The 20,418-nt window shown below is 47.5% G+C and overlaps 1 protein-coding gene across 1 annotated transcript in view; it reads right to left on the bottom strand.

Annotated features, from left to right (window-relative positions):
* The window catches only part of GLCE (glucuronic acid epimerase), a 98,343-nt gene extending 84,236 nt beyond the window's left edge, over window positions 1-14,107 (bottom strand). The window contains exon 1 of the mRNA XM_069766430.1: window positions 13,985-14,107. The gene's annotated coding sequence lies outside the window, so the exon portion shown is untranslated. The remainder of the gene's footprint in view (window positions 1-13,984) is intronic.
* Window positions 14,108-20,418: the final 6,311 nt, after the last annotated feature.

Genomic DNA, 20,418 nt, shown 5'->3' with positions numbered 1-20,418 from the left:
CCATATCTGCCGGCCGGCAGATTCGGCGGGCGCACTGCGCATGCGCCCGCCATTTTGCAAGATGGCGGCGCCCAGGGAGAAGACGGCCGGACGGACACCGGGACGCCGGGTGAGTATAAGGGGGGGAGATTAGGGCACGGGGGGGGCATCAGAGCACTGGGGGGGGGCATCGGAGCACTGGGGGGGGGCATCGGAGCACGGGGGGGCGGGATCGGAGCACGGGGGGGGCAGCCACACTCCGCCCACGCACTTCCGCCCGCTCCCCGCACTTCCTGCTGCAGCGGTTCTGCACATCAAACCGCAGTAAAACCCGCAGATATATTTTTGATCTGCGGGTTTTACTGCGGTTTGGACCTCACAATGGAGGTCTATGGGTGCAGAACCGCTGCGGCTCCGGAAAAAGAATTGACATGCTCCTTCTTTTTTCCGGGAGCTATTCAGCGCGTCTTTTTTTTTACAATTTCCGGACCATGTGCACAGTGTGTCCTGTTTTCCATAGGGTACAGTGTACTGTACCCTGCATGGAAAACAGCCGCGGAACCGCAGCGGCAAAACCGCCGCGGTTCCGCGGTAAAAAACGCACTGTGTGAACATGGCCTTAATGTGCAGCTGGCAACACTGAGATCCATAGACAACATGGAGAGGAGTCTTCTGCTCACGGAGCAGACGCTCAATGGGACAGATGAGGGGGGGAATGGTGGGATGGAGCTGCAGGACAATGAAGTAGCAAGCTGGGTGACAGTTAGGAAGCGGGGTAGAGGGAAGAGTGCCAGGGAGGCTAGTCCTGATCTGGAACACCCCAATAAGTTTGCTAAGTTGGCAGATGAGGGGGGTGCCAGTACAGGGGTAGCACTGCTGCAGCCAGGCATGTCCTCTGAAAGCCGGAGGAGTGACTGCTCCAGTAAGGAGGGAAATAGGAGAGCAGGGCAGGCCAGACAGGTGCTGGTAGTGGGCGACTCAATTATTAGGGGAACAGATAGGGCAATCTGTCACAAAGACAGGGATCGTCGAACGGTGTGCTGCCTACCTGGCGCTCGAGTCCGACACATCGCTGATCGGGTGGACAGATTATTGGGAGGGGCTGGTGAGGACCCAGCGGTCATGGTGCACATTGGCACTAATGACAAAGTTAGAGGTAGGTGGAAGGTCCTTAAAGATGATTTCAGGGAATTAGGCTGCAAGCTGAAAGCAAGGACCTCCAACGTGGTATTTTCCGAAATACTGCCGGTACCACGTGCCACGCCAGAGAGGCAACGGGAGATTAGGGAGGTTAATAAGTGGCTCAAGAATTGGTGTAGGAAAGAGGGGTTTGGGTTCCTGCAGAACTGGGCCGACTTCTCAGTTGGCTACAGGCTCTACGCTAGGGACGGGCTGCACCTCAATGGGGAGGGTGCAGCTGTGCTGGGGGAGAGAATGGCTAGAAGGTTGGAGGAGTGTTTAAACTAGGAATTGGGGGGGAGGGTATTCATTTTATAGGAGGGGAAGATAGTGCAGACAGAGTCCTGGGCACAAATAAGGAAGTTGGGGGTGGCGGTGGCATGGGGGGTGGGGTCAGAACAGTTAATAATTTAAGAAATAGAAGTACAGAGAGGAACATAAAGTGCATGTATACTAATGCCAGAAGCCTCGCCAACAAAATGGACGAATTAGAACTAATGTTGTTGGAGCATAATTATGACATGGTGGGGATATCTGAAACGTGGCTGGATGAGAGCCATGACTGGGCTGTTAACTTGCAGGGCTATAGCCTGTTCAGAAATGACCGTACAGATAAGCGAGGGGGAGGGGTGTGTCTATATGTAAAATCATCCTTAAAACCCATCCTGCGCGATAATATAGGTGAATTTAATGAAAATGTAGAATCCCTGTGGGTGGAGATAAGGGGAGGGGGAAAAAATAATAAATTACTGATAGGGGTTTGTTATAAATCTCCAAAAATAATGGAAGCAATGGAGAATATCCTCGTAAAGCAAATAGATGAAGCTGCGACTCAAGGAGAAGTCATTATTATGGGGGACTTCAACTACCCTGAAATAGATTGGGGAACAGAAACCTGCAGTTCCAGCAAAGGTAATCGGTTTTTGACAATTATGAGAGACAATTACCTTTCACAACTGGTTCAGGACCCAACAAGAAGGGGGGCACTGCTAGACCTAATATTAACCAACAGGCCAGACCGCATATCAAATATAAGGGTTGGGGGTTACTTGGGAAATAGCGATCACAAAATAATAAGTTTTCATGTATCCTTTAAAAAGATGTGTAGTAGAGGGGTTACAAGGACACTAAACTTCAGGAGGGCAAATTTCCAACGGATGAGAGAGGATCTTGGTGCAATTAACTGGGACGATATCCTGAGACACAAAAATACACAGAGAAAATGGGAGACGTTTATTAGCATCCTGGATAGGACCTGTGCACAGTATATACCGTATGGGAATAAACATATTAGAAATAGGAGGAAACCAATATGGCTAAATAGAGCTGTAAGGGGCGCAATAAGGGACAAAAAGAAAGCATTTAGAGAATTAAAGGAAGTAGGTAGTGAGGAGGCATTAAATAAATACAGAAAATTAAATAAATTCTGTAAAAAGCAAATCAAGGCAGCAAAGATTGAGACAGAGAGACTCATTGCCAGAGAGAGTAAAAATAATCCTAAAATATTCTTTAACTACATAAATAGTAAGAAACTAAAAAATGATAGTGTTGGCCCCCTTAAAAATAGTCTGGGTGAGATGGTGGATGAGGAAAAAGCCAATATGCTAAATGACTTTTTTTCATCAGTATTTACACAAGAAAATCCCATGGCAGACAAAATGTCTAGTGATAAAAATTCCCAATTAAATGTCACCTGCTTAACCCAGCAGGAAGTGCGGCGGCGTCTAAAAATCACTAAAATTGACAAATCTCCGGGCCCGGATGGGATACACCCTCGAGTACTGCAGGAATTAAGTACAGTCATTGATAGACCATTATTTTTAATCTTTAAAGACTCCATAATAACAGGGTCTGTGCCACAGGACTGGCGTATAGCAAATGTGGTGCCAATATTCAAAAAGGGAACAAAAACTGAACTCGGAAACTATAGGCCAGTAAGCTTAACCTCTACTGTGGGTAAAATCCTGGAAGGCATTCTAAGGGACGCTATACTGGAGTATCTGAAGAGGAATAACCTCATGACCCAGTATCAGCACGGGTTTACTAGGGACCGTTCATGTCAGACTAATTTGATCAGTTTCTATGAAGAGGTAAGTTCCGGATTGGACCAAGGGAACCCAGTGGATGTAGTGTATATGGACTTTTCAAAAGCTTTTGATACGGTGCCACACAAAAGGTTGATACATAAAATGAGAATAATGGAGATAGGGGAAAATATGTGCAAGTGGGTTGAGAGCTGGCTCAGGGATAGGAAACAAAGGGTGGTTATTAATGGAGCACACTCGGACTGGGTAGCGGTTAGCAGTGGGGTACCACAGGGGTCAGTATTGGGCCCTCTTCTTTTTAACATATTTATTAATGACCTTGTAGGGGGCATTCAGAGTAGAATTTCAATATTTGCAGATGACACTAAACTCTGCAGGGTAATCAATACAGAGGAGGACAATTTTATATTACAGGATGATTTATGTAAACTAGAAGCTTGGGCTGATAAATGGCAAATGAGCTTTAATGGGGATAAATGTAAGGTCATGCACTTGGGTAGAAGTAATAAGATGTATAATTATGTGCTTAATTCTAAAACTCTGGGAAAAACCGTCAATGAAAAAGACCTGGGTGTATGGGTGGATGACAAACTTAAATTCAGTGGCCAGTGTCAGGCAGCTGCTACAAAGGCAAATAAAATAATGGGATGCATTAAAAGAGGCATAGATGCTCATGAGGAGAACATAATTTTACCTCTATACAAGTCACTAGTTCGACCACACTTAGAATACTGTGCACAGTTCTGGTCTCCGGTGTATAAGAAAGACATAGCTGAACTGGAGCGGGTGCAGAGAAGAGCGACCAAGGTTATTAGAGGACTGGGGGGTCTGCAATACCAAGATAGGTTATTACACTTGGGGCTATTTAGTTTGGAAAAACGAAGACTAAGGGGTGATCTCATTTTAATGTATAAATATATGAGGGGACAGTACAAAGACCTTTCTGATGATCTTTTTAATCATAGACCTGAAACAGGGACAAGGGGGCATCCTCTGCGGTTGGAGGAAAAAAGGTTTAAGCATAATAACAGACACAGATTCTTTACTGTAAGAGCAGTGAGACTATGGAACTCTCTGCCGTGTGATGTTGTAATGAGTGATTCATTACTTAAATTTAAGAGGGGACTGGATACCTTTCTGGAAAAGTATAATGTTACAGGGTATATACACTAGATTCCTTGATAGGGCGTTGATCCAGGGAACTAGTCTGATTGCCGTATGTGGAGTCGGGAAGGAATTTTTTTCCCCAATGTGGAGCTTACTCTTTGCACATGGGGTTTTTTTGCCTTCCTCTGGATCAACATGTTAGGGCATGTTAGGTTAGGCTATGGGTTGAACTAGATGGACATATAGTCTTCCTTCAACCTTAATAACTATACTATACTAATAGACAACGCCAGAAGCATCTTAACTGGGCTAAGGAGAAAAAGAACTGGACACAGTGGTCCAAGGTGTTGTTTTCAGATGAAAGTATATTTTGTATTTCATTTGAAAATCAAGGTCCCAGAGTCTGGAGGAAGAGTGGAGAGGCCACAATCCAAGCTGCTTAAAGTCTAGTGTGACGTTTCCACAATCAGTCATGGTTTGGGGAGCCATGTCATCTGCTGGTGTAGGTCCACTGTGTTTTATTAAAACTAAAGTCAGCGCAGCCGTCTACCAGGAAATTTTAGACCACTTCATGCTTCCCTCTGCCAACAAGCTTTTTGGAGATGGAAATTTCATTCTCCAGCAGAATTGGCACCTGTCCACACTGCCAAAAGTACCAATACCTGGTTTACAAACAACAGTATTACTGTGCTTGATTGGCCAGCAAACTCGCCTGACCTTAACCCCATAGAGAATCTATGGGGTATTGTCAAGAGGAAGATGAGAGACACCAGACCCAACAATGCAGACGAGCTGAAGGCTGCTGTCAAAGCAACCTGGGCTTCCATAACACCTCAGCAGTGCCACAGGCTGATCGCTTCCATGCCACGCCGCATTGATGCAGGAATTGATGCAAAAGGAGCCCTGACCAAGTATTGAGTGCATTTACTAAACATACATTTCAGTAGGCCAACATTTCAGATTTTAAAATCATTTTTTCAAGCTGGTTGTCACGCTCACACCCTGACTGGTGGGCGTGAGCTCGGGGGTTTGTGGCCCCACTGTGCCACAAACCAGACTACCCTGGAAGGGGCGTGACTATGACAGCTGCCTGGGGTTTTCACTGGAGCCTCTGATGGTGAGGTCAGGCTTGTGCAGCAGGCAGCTGCCAGGTGCTACTCCAGGGTGGTGTCTGGCTGTGGCTGCTGATCCCACTTGGGACACAGGAACACCAGGATTGGTGCGGGCATCAGGCAGGACTGGCAGAAGAGCACGGCTGGAACTCAGACGAGTAGGCTGGCATGGCAGAAAACACAGGGCTGGCAGAGACACGGCAGGAAACACAGGACTGGCAAGGACGGCAGGAAACACAGGACTGGCTAGGACGGCAGGAAACACAGGACTGGCAAGGACGGCAGGAAACACAGGACTGGCAAGGACGGCAGGAAACACAGGACTGGCAAGGACGGCAGGAAACACAGGACTGGCAAGGACGGCAGGAAACACAGGACTGGCTAGGACGGCAGGAAACACAGGACTGGCAAGGACGGCAGGAAACACAGGACTGGCAAGGACGGCAGGAAACACAGGACTGGCAAGGACGGCAGGAAACACAGGACTGGCTAGGACGGCAGGAAACACAGGACTGGCAAGGACGGCAGGAAACACAGGACTGGCAAGGACGGCAGGAAACACAGGACTGGCTAGGACGGCAGGAAACACAGGACTGGCTAGGACGGCAGGAAACACAGGACTGGCAAGGACGGCAGGAAACACAGGACTGGCAAGGACGGCAGGAAACACAGGACTGGCTAGGACGGCAGGAAACACAGGACTGGCTAGGACGGCAGGAAACACAGGACTGGCTAGGACGGCAGGAAACACAGGACTGGCTAGGACGGCAGGAAACACAGGACTGGCTAGGACGGCAGGAAACACAGGACTGGCTAGGACGGCAGGAAACACAGGACTGGCTAGGACGGCAGGAAACACAGGACTGGCTAGGACGGCAGGAAACACAGGACTGGCTAGGACGGCAGGAAACACAGGACTGGCTAGGACGGCAGGAAACACAGGACTGGCTAGGACGGCAGGAAACACAGGACTGGCTAGGACGGCAGGAAACACAGGACTGGCTAGGACGGCAGGAAACACAGGACTGGCTAGGACGGCAGGAAACACAGGACTGGTTGATGTGGTATATGAAGGAACAGGTAGGGGCCTGTTCACACTGGAGGTGCACAGGTAGGGACCTGTCCACACTGGAGGTGCAGGAACGGATATGAAATATGAAGGAACAGGTAGGGACCTGTTCACACAGGAGATGCAGGTACGGTAACAAGTCAGAAGGAAAGGAGCAAGAAGGAACAGGTTGGGACCTGTTCACACAGGAAGAGAAGTGCAAGACTGCAGATAGGAGCGGAAGAGCAGCAAGAGATAGCGTAGCAACAAAAGCTAAGCAGAGCGGAGCCACAAGGAATGTGGAGAGGAGCTGCAGCAAGAGATACTGCTGAAGCTAAGCAGAGTGGAACCGCAAGGATTGCGGAGAGGAGCTGCAGCAATAGATACTGCTGAAGCTAAGCAGAGTGGAACCGCAAGGATTGCGGAGAGAAGCTGCAGCAAAAGATTACTGCAGCAACCGGAGCGGAGCAGAGTAGAATGGAGCAGAACCGCAGGAGTGCGGAGTAGAGATCAAGCCACAAAGCTACAGAGCAGGCAGAGCCGCAAGAGTGCGGAGCAGAAGCAGGCTGAGAACACAAGGAAAGACACAGCAGGGAAGGAAGCCACAGACAAGGAGACCGAGATAAGACAAAGTACAGACAAGGCAATGGAACAAGACACAAGGACAAAGACACAGGGACCAGGATATTCCGCCTCCTGGCGGGCGGACAACAAGATCAAGGCAATAGCACAGAGAAAAGCCTCCAGAGAGGGAGTAACACAGAGCAAGACCTGGCAAACTCAGAAGCAAAACACAAACTGAGCTAAGGCTACTTTCACACTGGCGTTTTTTTTAATACGTCGCAATGCGTCGTTTAGGGGAAAAAACGCATCCTGCAAACAGGATGCGTTTTCGCCCCATAGATTAACATTAGCGACGCATTGCGATGTATTGACATTAGCGACGGTTGCACCGTGTTGTGGCGGACCGCCGGGAGCAAAAAACATTAAATGTAACGTTTTTTGCAGCCGACGGACCGCTTTTTCCGACCGCGCATGCGTGGCCGGAACTCCGCCCCCACCTCTCTACATCTCACAATGGGGCAGCAGATGCGCCGGAGAAATGCATCCGCTGCCTCCGTTGTGCAGCACAACAAATGCTAGCGTCGGAATCTCGGCCCAACGCATTGCGACGGGGAGATTCCGACGCTAGTGTGAAAGTAGCCTAACACATTGCACAGGCCCAGACCACAGGGTGGAGCTGCACTATATACTGGAGGCCTCTTGGTAATTGGTCAGGAACAGATTAGACAGATGCACCTGATTCCTATAAGAACCAGAGAGTTCAGGCGCCGGCCCCCTATACACATAGCCATGAGGCATGCACCGAGCAGAGACACAGAACATGGAGCTGGCATGACAGAAACCACATCATGGCCTGGAGCAGTGGGTAAGTTAGTGTGAGAAATGAGAGGCCATGCCGTGATGCCAGCAGAGTTGTTACACTGGTGTTATAAAGTATTCTAATTTACTGAGATAATGACAGAAATAAACACTTGAAATAGATCCCTCTGTTTGTAGTGACTATATAATATATGAGTTTCACTTTTTTGTATTGAGGAATTGAAATAAATTAACTTTTTGATGATATTCTAATTCTGTGAGAAGCCCCTGTATATTTTATATATTGGAAAGGTGGCGGAGCACATGCCGGCTCTTGTCGAGAGCATTTAGTCGGCTTTGAAGGGTGTGTGTGACTATATTATGCAGAAATACAGTTGGGCTGTCCAAACACTCTCCGCAAGAATCGGTACCTGCTCCGCCACCTGTCCACTCACTGATAGTCGCATGTGGGTCGGAACAGTGGATCAAGATTCCAGAAATATATAGATCCTGAGATAGGACCCCCATTTAGTAGACATTTATGGTTGTCTTGTGAGATAACCCCTTTTCACTCCAAATCTACTTGGTTAGCTTCAAATACTATTGTTAATGGTAAAACCCTTACTCAAAAAGTAATTGAAGTGGATACATGATTGATTTTTAGGGAAAAAAAAGCCCCTTTAAAAATCCTTGTAAAGAAGCCTGTGTGAATGTAGCCTTAGGTTATGTTCACACTGTGCCATTTTCTGAAGAACAAAAACATCTGCTTTTTAAAGAAGGAAACACTTCAGTTGGACTAAACTCCAGCGAAAATGAGCCATTTCTGAACAGTCTTATTTTTTAAGCTTTTCTTTTTTTTCTTTAGCGGTTTAAATGAACATTAAGGCGTCTTCCAGCTGAAAACTCCTGAAGAGTTTAAAAGACGTTCAGAAGCCTCAACATATACCCAGCGAGTCATTTTTTAAGCGCTTTTACCCCATTTCCTCAGAATGAGGCAGATCTGCTCGTCTGAGGAAAAATTTGAGGTGCAGGTCGAGGACCCTAGGAGTAGGTTTTAACAGAGGGGTACAGTCATAAGTGCATCAAAAATGGATATGAGAGCAAAGTCTACTTCCCGAAACGAACTGCTGTACCACCAGAATTGGAAAAAAGAATCAGGATGGTGCAACATATTCCAACATATAACCCTGAATGGACCAATATGAGAAGTACAGTGCCGGCAAAAAAACTTTACATATAAAATCCACATCATAATTTCACTTTTTGAAAGTGTACACAATGGGGGAGATAATAAAAAACTGTTTAATATTAAAGCTGGCTTTGTTGCAAATATCAACCAATCAACGCTCAGTTTTCACTTCTCTGGTAAAGCGAAAGCTGCACTCTGATTGGTTGTTATGTGCAGCTCAGCCAGTTTTGCTATTAGGCAGTCTTTTATTATCAACTGAAGCGGTCAGCGGCATCATTGCCTCCTGGGATGGTACCGCAGAGGAAGTCAGGCTCTGGCGCACCTAAGAAGACTTCACCAAGGACTGATAAGCTTCTGAAGCGTGAAGTGATGTCACATCCTTCTATAACTGCCGTTGAACTAAAAAACAAGTACCCTATGCTCCTACAGAACATCACAACTAGGACAATTTGTCACCGCCTGGGACCTGGGTCTACCAAGAGACCGCTTCAGTTGATAAATTGCTTCTCTTGACACTCCCAGATCTCTAGCTACAGCAATCACTGAATCCCCCTTCTCGAGCAGAGTCAAGGCACGGGATTTCTCTTCCATTTTAAGCTTTTTTCGACCCATTGTGGGAGATAACAAAAAACTGAGGGAGATAATAAAAGACTGCCTAATAGCAAAACTGGCTGAGCTGCACATAACAACCAGAGTGCAGCTTTCGCTTTACCAGAGAAGTGAAAACTGAGCGTTGATTGGTTGATATTTGCAACAAAGCCAGCTTTAATATTAGACAGTTTTTTATTATCTCCCCCATTGTGTGCACTTTCAAAAAGTGAAATTATGATGTGGATTTTATATGTAAAGTTTCTTTTTGCTGCGCAAGTGTAAAGATTTTTTTTGCCGGCACTGTACCTTGGCCAAACATTGGCCGATAATTACGGTAAAACAGAGCCTTCTCTGGGGAGTCTAAAAACCTAAGGGACAGTCTTAGGCCAGTCTCACACGTCCAGATAATTCCGGTACCGGAATTATCCGTGTCCGTGTGCTCACGTGGCACATCAGTGTGGCACACGTGCGGCATCCGTGTGCCGACTGGGTACCACACGCACCGTGCAGGAGACAGCGCTACAGTTAAGCGCTGTCCCCTGCATCTGGTGCTGAAGCCGCCATTCATTTCTTCTCTCCAGCAGCGTTCGCTGGAGAGAAGATATGAAAAATCTTTCTTTTTTTTTTTTCTTTGGTGTTTAAAAAAAATATGCCTGTCCCCAACCCCCTCCCACCCCCTGTGCCATTGGCAGCTTATCTACAGCATTACAGAATGCTGTAGATAAGCCCCTGATGACGGTGAGCTTACCTCACCATCGATTTTGGGGGGTGACCGCTTCCCATTAAGTTTATAATTCCACATGTGTTAATTCATAGTTTTGATGCCTTCAGTGTGAATGTACTATTTTCATAGCCATGAAAATACAGAAAAATCTTTAAATGAGAAGGTGTGTCCAAACTTTTGGTCTGTACAGTATGTAGGTCTGACCTCAAGGGAACTGAGAGTCAGGGTGCGTGCGCATGTCAGGGACATTGGCCAGGACAGTAGACGACATTTAAAAATTGAAGACAATTCCTCGTCCTTTCTGAATTTTTCACAATAGTGATCCCAAATTTCTTAAAATAAAGGGTATTCATGTAATGCACACTGTGATTAAAGGGGGGTGGGAGTATAAAAAAACTCATTGCTCAACATGAGACTGAGTGGATTCCTACTTTGGGCCCTATACATTTTCTGTGACCACAGATGGTGGCCTTATCCACATTCATTAATGGGTATATGTTTGTATCTAGGATTTTGAAACATTGTCAGACAAGAGCTAACAGTCCCTGATGGACCTTATTGACTCGTGATGTGGCCTGTTCAGGTTTCTGTGGTTTTTATGGCAGGAATATTGCTGTGCGCTTGGTCTAAAAAAGCAAATAGGGAAAATTGCCGAGTATAAGCCTAAAAATGCCCCATATCCATCATGGCTGCTATAAAAATTGGAACGGGAGTGGTGATACCAGCTGGAAAGGTCATGCCATGGCAAACTGTGCCCCAGCCCCACCTCAGTTATGACATGCCACTTACACTGTGATAAACGAACAGTCTGACCTATAGGAACGCCATTGCTACAGAGAACCATCTGTCTCCATTTCTGGCCGCAGAGTTGGCACAGTAGAGTCCGGATTCCTCCAACAGCCCAAATTATTTTCTCATTTTTATTCATTCCAGCAGTTCGGTTCCTTAAATAACTTCTGGCGTCTTCTTGTGGATACACGTCCCCGCCATGATTAACATCACTATCCAATTCCACCGTGGCCGCGTGTCCCAACATGGCAGGATCGCAGGTGACATGACAGGAGCCGCGGCCTGCAGCTCAATTCAACGACTTCTGACAAATGCGCGGAAACAAGATTCCAAGCCGCTCAGGATCGCAAGTCTCCTCTAAGAGCCCGAATCCCACAGCCGCCATCGTTACAAAGTCTACGGGTATGTTCCCACAATGCAACTGAAGCGCATTTTTTGGCTTTGATAATTTCCACAAAAAAAAGGGGGGGGGTCGTCAGCATGAGGTCGTGGCGTTTTTCAGCGGATCTAAGACACACACTACACAATGTTTTACAGAACAATCAATGAGATTTCTAAACTCTTATGCACACACTGCTTTTTTTTCTTTTTTTTCTTTGATGCTTATTTTCATCCCTGCAACATATTTAGCAAGACGCAGCACGTCAATTCTCTCAGTGCTCTTGTAGCACTGTAGTCCACGGCCACCAAATAACGTGTGCAGAGGACACGCCATGTGTACTAGCTGCTGGTCCCATTGTTTAGCCCAACGATTATTTCCTTATTCTGTACTATTCATTATCAAGCATCAAAAGGTTTTTAAAAAAATCCCTGGTCAGTTCAGGTTGAACAGCAAAATCTCCCCCCCCCCCCCGCCCGATATTTATACTGAGGCTGTGTGCACACATTGAGCATTTGGTGCAGAAATTTCTGCTTTTTTTGGCAGGAAAAACATAGCAGCAAAAACTAGCGCTTTTACTACTTTTTTTACGTGTATTTTTGGTGCAGATTTCCCCCACTCATTGCTACAGTTAAAATCAGCAGCAAAAACGCTGACAAAATTGACAAGCCGCAGAATTAAATGTGCAAGTCACAAACACGCGACGTGATCATGAGACTTCAGGATTCTCAGTCACTTTGCTGGCATCACGAAACTCTTCAGGTCTTGTGACAAATCTGCACTGAGGGGGAAAAAAAGCAGCAAAAAAAAGCAATGTGTGCATACAGCCTAAAGGTACCTTCACACATAACGTTATCGTTAACGATATCGTTGCTTTTTGTGACGTAGCAACGATATCGTTAAGGAAATCGTTCTGTGTGACAGCGACCAACGATCAGGCCCCTGCTGGGAGATCGTTGGTCGCTGAGGAAAGTCCAGAACTTTATTTCGTCGCTGGATCTCCCTGCAGACATCGCTGGATCAGCGTGTGTGACACCGATCCAGCGATGTCTTCACTGGTAACCAGGGTAAACATCGGGTTACTAAGCGCAGGGCCGCGCTTAGTAACCCGATGTTTACCCTGGTTAACAGCGTAAAAGTAAAAAAAAACAAACAGTACATACTTACCTACCGCTGTCTGTCCCCGTCGCTGTGCTTCTCTGCACTCCTCCTGCACTGGCTGTGAGCGTCGGTCAGCCGGAAAGCAGAGCGGTGACGTCACCGCTCTGCTTTCCGGCCGCTGTGCTCACAGCCAGTGCAGGAGGAGTGCAGAGAAGCAGAGCGACGGGGACAGACAGCGGTAGGTAAGTATGTAGTGGTTGTTTTTTTTTACTTTAACGATGGTAACCAGGGTAAACATCGGGTTACTAAGCGCGGCACTGCGCTTAGTAACCCGATGTTTACCCTGGTTACCGGCATCGTTGGTCGCTGGAAAGCGGTCTGTGTGACAGCTCTCCAGCGACGCTACAGCGATCGACATCGTTGTCGGTATCGCTGCAGCGTCGCTGAGTGTGAAGGTACCTTTAGGGTAAGTTCACACAGGGCGGTTTTTATGCTACTTTTCAGCTGCTTTTTACAGAACCAGCAAAGCCTATGACATTTCAGAAATCTCATGCACACACATTAGTTTTTTGTGTGATCAGGATTTTGCTGCGTTTTTTGGACATAGGGCACGTCACTTCTTTCAGCGGTTTTCACCCATTGACTTGAATGGGTGTTGAAAAAAAGGCAGGTATCATTATTTGCTGCTGAAAAAACAAAGAGGGAAAAAATATGCAACAAAAAACGCAACTAAACCTGCGTTTTTGACCCAGCTTCTTTCCTGCCAAGAAGATCAGGTTTTGCTGCAGAAAAAAAAAAGCAGCAAAAACGCCCTGTGTGAACTTACCCTTACGGGTACGATAATATTTTTCCCCCAATAAACAAGTAATATTTGGTATTACTGTCGAGACGCCACAGAATCAGTGTAACTGGGAACCAGTAAGGCAGCGGCTACTTTACAGTTCCAGCCCACCTGGTGCATTCAGGTCCCACCATACAGCAGCACTGGAGCAGTCAGAGCCCTGCACCATGTATTAATAAGTCACAGGACACACTGCACATTGGATGATCGATGACAGCACACATTACAGGGCTAATAAGTCACTGGCTACAGTCAGAAGACAGATTTTTTTTTTGTTTTTTGCTTTAATTTCCAAACCCAAAAGTCACATATGCCAAAACCGGTTGCCCAAAGTGTCCTGTGGTGGCCACACTGTGCAGGCCGATAGAGGTACCCCACCAGATCGGTGCAATCAGAGATCGGTGCACATAAGGACACGGAGAGCGATGGCTCCTGCACACACAGCCAGTGAACTCAAGCAGACAGTATACAGCAGTCTATGCGATCAGTGACCGACCGTAAACAGCTCTACAAACAATCCGCCTCGCTGAACACAAACCTCCGCTCCAGGACCCGTCTGCTCACTACGCCGGATCCGCGTCTGTCTCCCGGGCCTCAGCTCCTCCTGGATCGAGTGGTACTGATCTCTTGGAAAATAATACACCAATCACAGGATCGCCTCCCTGCAACAGTAAGAAGCGCGTCCAATCAGATGCGGAGCCGTGAATCCCGCTCAGCCAATAAGCGATAAGAATCGTCATTCACGTGGGTTTCTCACCTACTTGAACAGCAAATCAGAAGGCGCTAATGACACCTTCCCTGGAAGGTAGACGCTGGTAGTCACCGCCCAGAGATACGAGCGCAGTCCAGAGCGAGGCTTGACCCGCAAATCTGGGTGGAGATTCTAGAATGTTACGTTACCTCCGGGAGGTTTTGAAACAAAGGCGCGGAAAATGAGAAAGTTCTGTCCTGTGTAATGGGAGCGTTCATGTGCTGCACAATTACATATCTACTTATAGGGATTCCCTGCGGGGTTTTATAATCTAACTTAACATTTCTATTGTGATTTTTTTCACCCCCTAATATTAAAATCTCACATTATGGAATGTTACTGCTCACCTGGTAAAGGCAGGGAATGTGAGGCCGTCTGTAAAACATGGCTGGCGCATTGTGTGTCTGTGAAGAGGAGCCCTAGACAATGTCCACTGCAAATACTGAGCGCTGCGGAGAGGACCGGCCCAAGAACACCTGAGGAATGGCCGCTGTTTAGTCAGTGTTTTACCTCATAAGGCTGCTGTCACACTAGCAGTATTATCAGGCTGCCGTCACACTAGCAGTATTTGGTCAGTATTTTACATCAGTATTTGTAAGCCAAAACCAGGAGTGGAACAAATAGAGGAAAAGTATAAGGGTATGTTCACACGTTCAGGATTTCCATCCTTTTTTTTTCCTGACTGTTTTTTAAAAAACTGCAGCTCTTGGCAGAAAACGCAGGTCCTTTTTTTGGTCCTTTTTTGGTCCGTTTTTGATGCGTTTTTTGATGCGTTTTTGATGCGTTTTTTTGATGCAGTTTTCTAGCCAGAGTCTGTGTGTTTTCTAGGAATTTTTTTAGGGTTAAAATGGCTGAAAATACCCTAACCCTACCCCTAACCCTACCCCTAACCCTAACCCTACCCCTAACCATAACCCTACCCCTAACCCTACCCCTAACCCTACCCCTAACCCTAACCCTACCCCTAACCCTACCCCTAACCCTACCCCTAACCCTAACCCTACCCCTAACCCTACCCCTACCCCTATTCTAACCTTAGTGAAAAAAAAAAAAAAAAAATTCTTTATTTTTTTTATTGTCCCTACCTATGGGGGTGACAAAGGGGGGGGGGTGTCATTTACTATTTTTTTATTTTGATCACTGAGATAGGTTATATCTCAGTGATCAAAATGCACTTTGGAACGAATCTGCCGGCCGGCAGATTCGGCGGGCGCACTGCGCATGCGCCCGCCATTTTGCAAGATGGCGGCGCCCAGGGAGAAGACGGCCGGACGGACACCGGGACGCCGGGTGAGTATAAGGGGGGGAGATTAGGGCACGGGGGGGGGCATCAGAGCACTGGGGGGGGGCATCGGAGCACTGGGGGGGGGCATCGGAGCACGGGGGGGCGGGATCGGAACACGGGGGGGGGCAGCCACACTCCGCCCACGCACTTCCGCCCGCTCCCCGCACTTCCTGCTGCAGCGGTTCTGCACATCAAACCGCAGTAAAACCCGCAGATATATTTTTGATCTGCGGGTTTTACTGCGGTTTGGACCTCACAATGGAGGTCTATGGGTGCAGAACCGCTGCGGCTCCGGAAAAAGAATTGACATGCTCCTTCTTTTTTCCGGGAGCTATTCAGCGCGTCTTTTTTTTTACAATTTCCGGACCATGTGCACAGTGTGTCCTGTTTTCCATAGGGTACAGTGTACTGTACCCTGCATGGAAAACAGCTGCGGAACCGCAGCGGCAAAACCGCCGCGGTTCCGCGGTAAAAAACGCACTGTGTGAACATGGCCTAAGGGTATGTTCACACGTTCAGGATTTCCATCCTTTTTTTTTCAGGACAGTTTTTTTAAAAAACTGCAGCTCTTGGCAGAAAACGCAGGTCCTTTTTTTTGGTCCTTTTTTTGTCCTTTTTTGATGCGTTTTTTGATGCGTTTTTTTATCCTTTTTTTATGCAGTTTTCTATGCAGAGACTGTGTGTTTCCTAGGAAGCTTTTTAGGGCTAAAATGGCTGAAAATACCCTAACCCTAACCCTACCCCTAACCCTACCCCTAACCCTAACCCTACCCCCAACCCTAGCGAGTTGTGCCCACGTTATTTTCCATTACGGCCTCATTGTTATGTCGCTCATTACTGTTAGGCTAAGTGCACACGTTGCAGAATTGCCGCAGCAACTCCACAACTCCTGCCGTGGGTATATCGCATGCGGAATTGGCATGCGTTTTGCAAGCGTAATTAGCTTGCAGAATGCTAGCGTTTTCAAAGCGATCTGTAGCATCGCTTGGAAAACTGATTGACCGGTAGGTCACACTTGTCAAACATAGTGTTTGACAAGTGTGACCAACGTGTTCCTATTGATTCTGCCTATGCAGCATCAATAGTAAAAAGATCTAATGTTAAAAATTATAAAAAAATTGTTATTCTCAGCAGTGAACGCGGCGGCTTCCGTTCCAAGGGATGCTGTGTGCGAAGGACCTGGGATGACGTCACGTGACGTCATCCCAGGTCCTTCACACAAAGCATCCCTGGGAAAAGAAGCCGCCATGTGCACTGCTGAGAGGCGGGAGGACTCCGGGGGCCAGCAGAAGGTGAGTATATCACTATTTTTTATTTTAATTATTTTTTTAACAGTGATATGGTCCCCAGTCCGTGGAGGAGAGGCTCCTCTCCTCCACCCTGGGTACCATCCACACATGATCCACTTACTTCCTGCATGGTGGGCATAGCCCCATGCGGGAAGTAAGCAGATCAATGCATTCCTATGTGTGCGGAATCCCCGCGATTCTGCAAATTAATGAACATGTTGCATTTTTTTCCGAAATGCGTTTCCACTCCGGTAAAAAACGCAGCGTGTGCACAAAAAATGCGGATTGTATTCTATTAATAGGATGCTTAATGTGAGCGTTTTTTCGCGGTTTTATCGTGTTTTTATAGCAAAAGAATGCGAAACATCCGGAACATGTGCACACAGCCTTATAAGGTCTTAGGTGTGAATGGGGAGCGGGTGTGTTAAATTTGGTGTTATTGCTCTCTCACTTTCTCATAACTGGTCACTGAAGTTCAGTATGGCACCTGTTGGAAAAAAAACTCTCCGAGAATCTCAAAAAAAGAATTGTTGCTCAATCACTGTTCCCCCAAGTCCGGTCCTCAAGAGCGACCAACAGGTCATGTTTTCAGGATTTCCTTAGTATTGCACAGGTGATACCTGCAGAACCCGGACAGGCAACCAATCAATGACCTGAGCCATACCTCCCAACTTTTGAAGCTGGGACATTTTAGGCCACGCCTCTGACCACACCCATTCACTAGTCACACCCATATCCACGTCCCAACCGCACCCATTTAGCACTGCTGATCACACTGTTCATAAAGAATAATTCTAAACAAAAAAATATGGCCAAACAGTGATCCATACTGTATAATGGCCACACAGTGCTCCATACTGTATAACGACCCCACATGATGCTCCATACTGTATAATGGCCCCACATGATGCTCCATACTGTATAACGACCTAACATGATGCTCAATACTGTATAATGGCCACACATGATGCTCAATACTGTATAATGACCGCATATGATGCTCCATACTGTATAATAGCCGCACATGATGCTCCATACTGTATAATGACTGCACATGATGCTCTATACTGTATAATGACCGCATATGATGCTCCATACTGTATAATGGCCACACATGATGCTCCATACTGTATAATGACTGCACATGATGCTCCATACTGTATAATGACCGCACATGATGCTCCATACTGTATAATTGCCACACATGATACTTCGTACCGTATAATAATAATAATAATAATAATTTTTATTTATACAGCGCCAACATATTCCGCAGCGCTTTACAAGTTATAGAGGGGACTTGTACAGACAATAGACATTACAGCATAACAGAAATACAGTTAAAAACAGATACCAGGAGGAGTGAGGGCCCTGCTCGCAAGCTTACAAACTATGGGGAAAAGGGGATACACGAAAGGTGGATGGTAACAATTGCTTTAGTTATTCGGACCAGCTATAGTGTAAGGATCGGGTGTTCATGTAAAGCTGCATGAACCAGTATGTAGCAGTACAGACACAGAGGGCTAATACTGCATAAAGTGTATGAGAACATGATGCGAGGAACCTTTTTTTTTTTTTTTTATTTATTATAAATAGGCCACACAGGGATCATTAGGTTAATGCATTGAGGCGGTAGGCCAGTCTGAACAAATGAGTTTTTAGGGTACGCTTAAAACTGTGGGGATTGGGGATTAATCGTATTAACCTAGGTAGTGCATTCCAAAAAATCGGCGCAGCACGTGTAAAGTCTTGGAGACGGGAGTGGGAGGTTCTGATTATTGAGGATGCTAGCCTGAGGTCATTAGCGGAGGGCACGGGTAGGGTGGTAGACTGAGACCAGGGAGGAGATGTATAATGGCCACACATAGCTACTCCTACACACGCGGCTGCGCTCCGTACACTTTGCACACACGGCTCTGCTCCGTACACACGGCTCCACTCCATACATCTCATACACACACGGCTCTGCTCCGTACACCTCGTACACATTCAGCTCCGCTCCATACACCTCATACACATTCAGCTCCGCTCCATACACCTCATACACGGCTCCGCTCCTTACACCTCATGCACACACGGCTCCGCTCCATACACCTCATACACACACCGCTCCGCTCCATACACATTGTACACGCTGTTCCGCTCCGTATACCTTGCACACACACGGCTCCGCTGCGTACACCTCATACACATACGGCTCCTCTCCATACATCTCGTACACACATGGCACTACTCCGTACACCTCGTACACACACGGCTCCGCTCTATACACATTGCACACGCTGCTCCGCTCCGTATACCTTGTACACGCATGGCTCTGCTCCGCACACCTCGTACACACGTGGCTCTGCTCTGTACACCTCGTACAAATGTGTTTCCGCTCCATACACCTCGTACACACATGGCTCCGCTCCATACACCTTTCACACGCTGCTCCGCTCCGTACACCTCGTACACACGCGGCTGTGCTCCATACACCTCATACACACGGCTCCGCACACCTCTTACACACGACTCCGCTCCGTACACCTTTCACATGCTGCTCCGCTCCATACACCTCGTACAAACGCGGCTGTGCTCCGTACACCTCGTACACACGCGGCTGTGCTTCGTACACCTCATACACACGGCTCCGTACACCTCTTACACACGACTCTGCTCCGTACACCTCGTACACACGCGGCTGTGCTCCGTACACCTCGTACACACGGCTCCGTACACCTCTTACACATGACTCCGCTCCGTACACCTTTCACACACTGCTCCGCTCCATACACCTCGTACACACGCGGCTGTGCTCCGTACACCTCGTACACACGCGGCTGTGCTCCGTACACCTCGTACACACGCGGCTGTGCTCCATACACCTCGTACACACGGCTCCGTACACCTCTTACACACGACTCCGCTCCATACACCTTTCACACACTGCTCCGATCCATACACCTCGTACACACACGGCTCTGCTGCATCCACACTGTGTAAACACCTCCTGACCTCACACATACACTTACCCTCCTCCGGCGCCATGGCAACCAGCAGAGTTCTGTACACGGAGGTCCTCCCGATCATGTGACCCCCTGACTCCTCCCATCCTGTGACCTCATCACAGGTCCTGTGCGCACAGAGCAGCCATTATGTGGTGTGCTGCTGTGCGGGCCGGGTGCAGGGACTCAGGGAGCTCTCAGCTGACCGGGTGATATACACACCTCCCAACCAGTGCGGGACAATTAATGTCCCGCCCGGGATCGCGGGGCTGACTGTCAAAATCAGGACAGTCCCACTGGATCCGAGACGGTTGGGAGGTATGCCTGAGCAATACTAAGGAAATCCTCAAAACATGACCTGTTGGTGGCTCTTGAGGACCGGAGTTGGGGAACACTGCACGTAAAGATGGCCTAGGCTGTAAGAAGATTACCAACACCTTGAAACTGAGCTGCAGCACGGTGACCAAGACCATACAGCGTTTTAACAAGACAGGTTCCATTCAGAACAGGCCTCACTATGGTCGACCAAAGATGTTGAGTGCACGTGCTCCGCCTCAGATCCAGAGGTTGTCTTTTCAAAAAAGACGTATGAGTGCTGCCAGCATTGCTGTAGAGGTTAAAGGGGTGAGGATTCAGCCTGTCAGTGCCCAGACCATACCC

The sequence above is a fragment of the Ranitomeya imitator genome, chromosome 4, assembly GCF_032444005.1.
Source record: "Ranitomeya imitator isolate aRanImi1 chromosome 4, aRanImi1.pri, whole genome shotgun sequence".
In the NCBI taxonomy this organism is placed as follows: Eukaryota; Metazoa; Chordata; class Amphibia; order Anura; family Dendrobatidae; genus Ranitomeya; species Ranitomeya imitator.
This window is presented reverse-complemented; position numbering and strand designations above follow the sequence as displayed.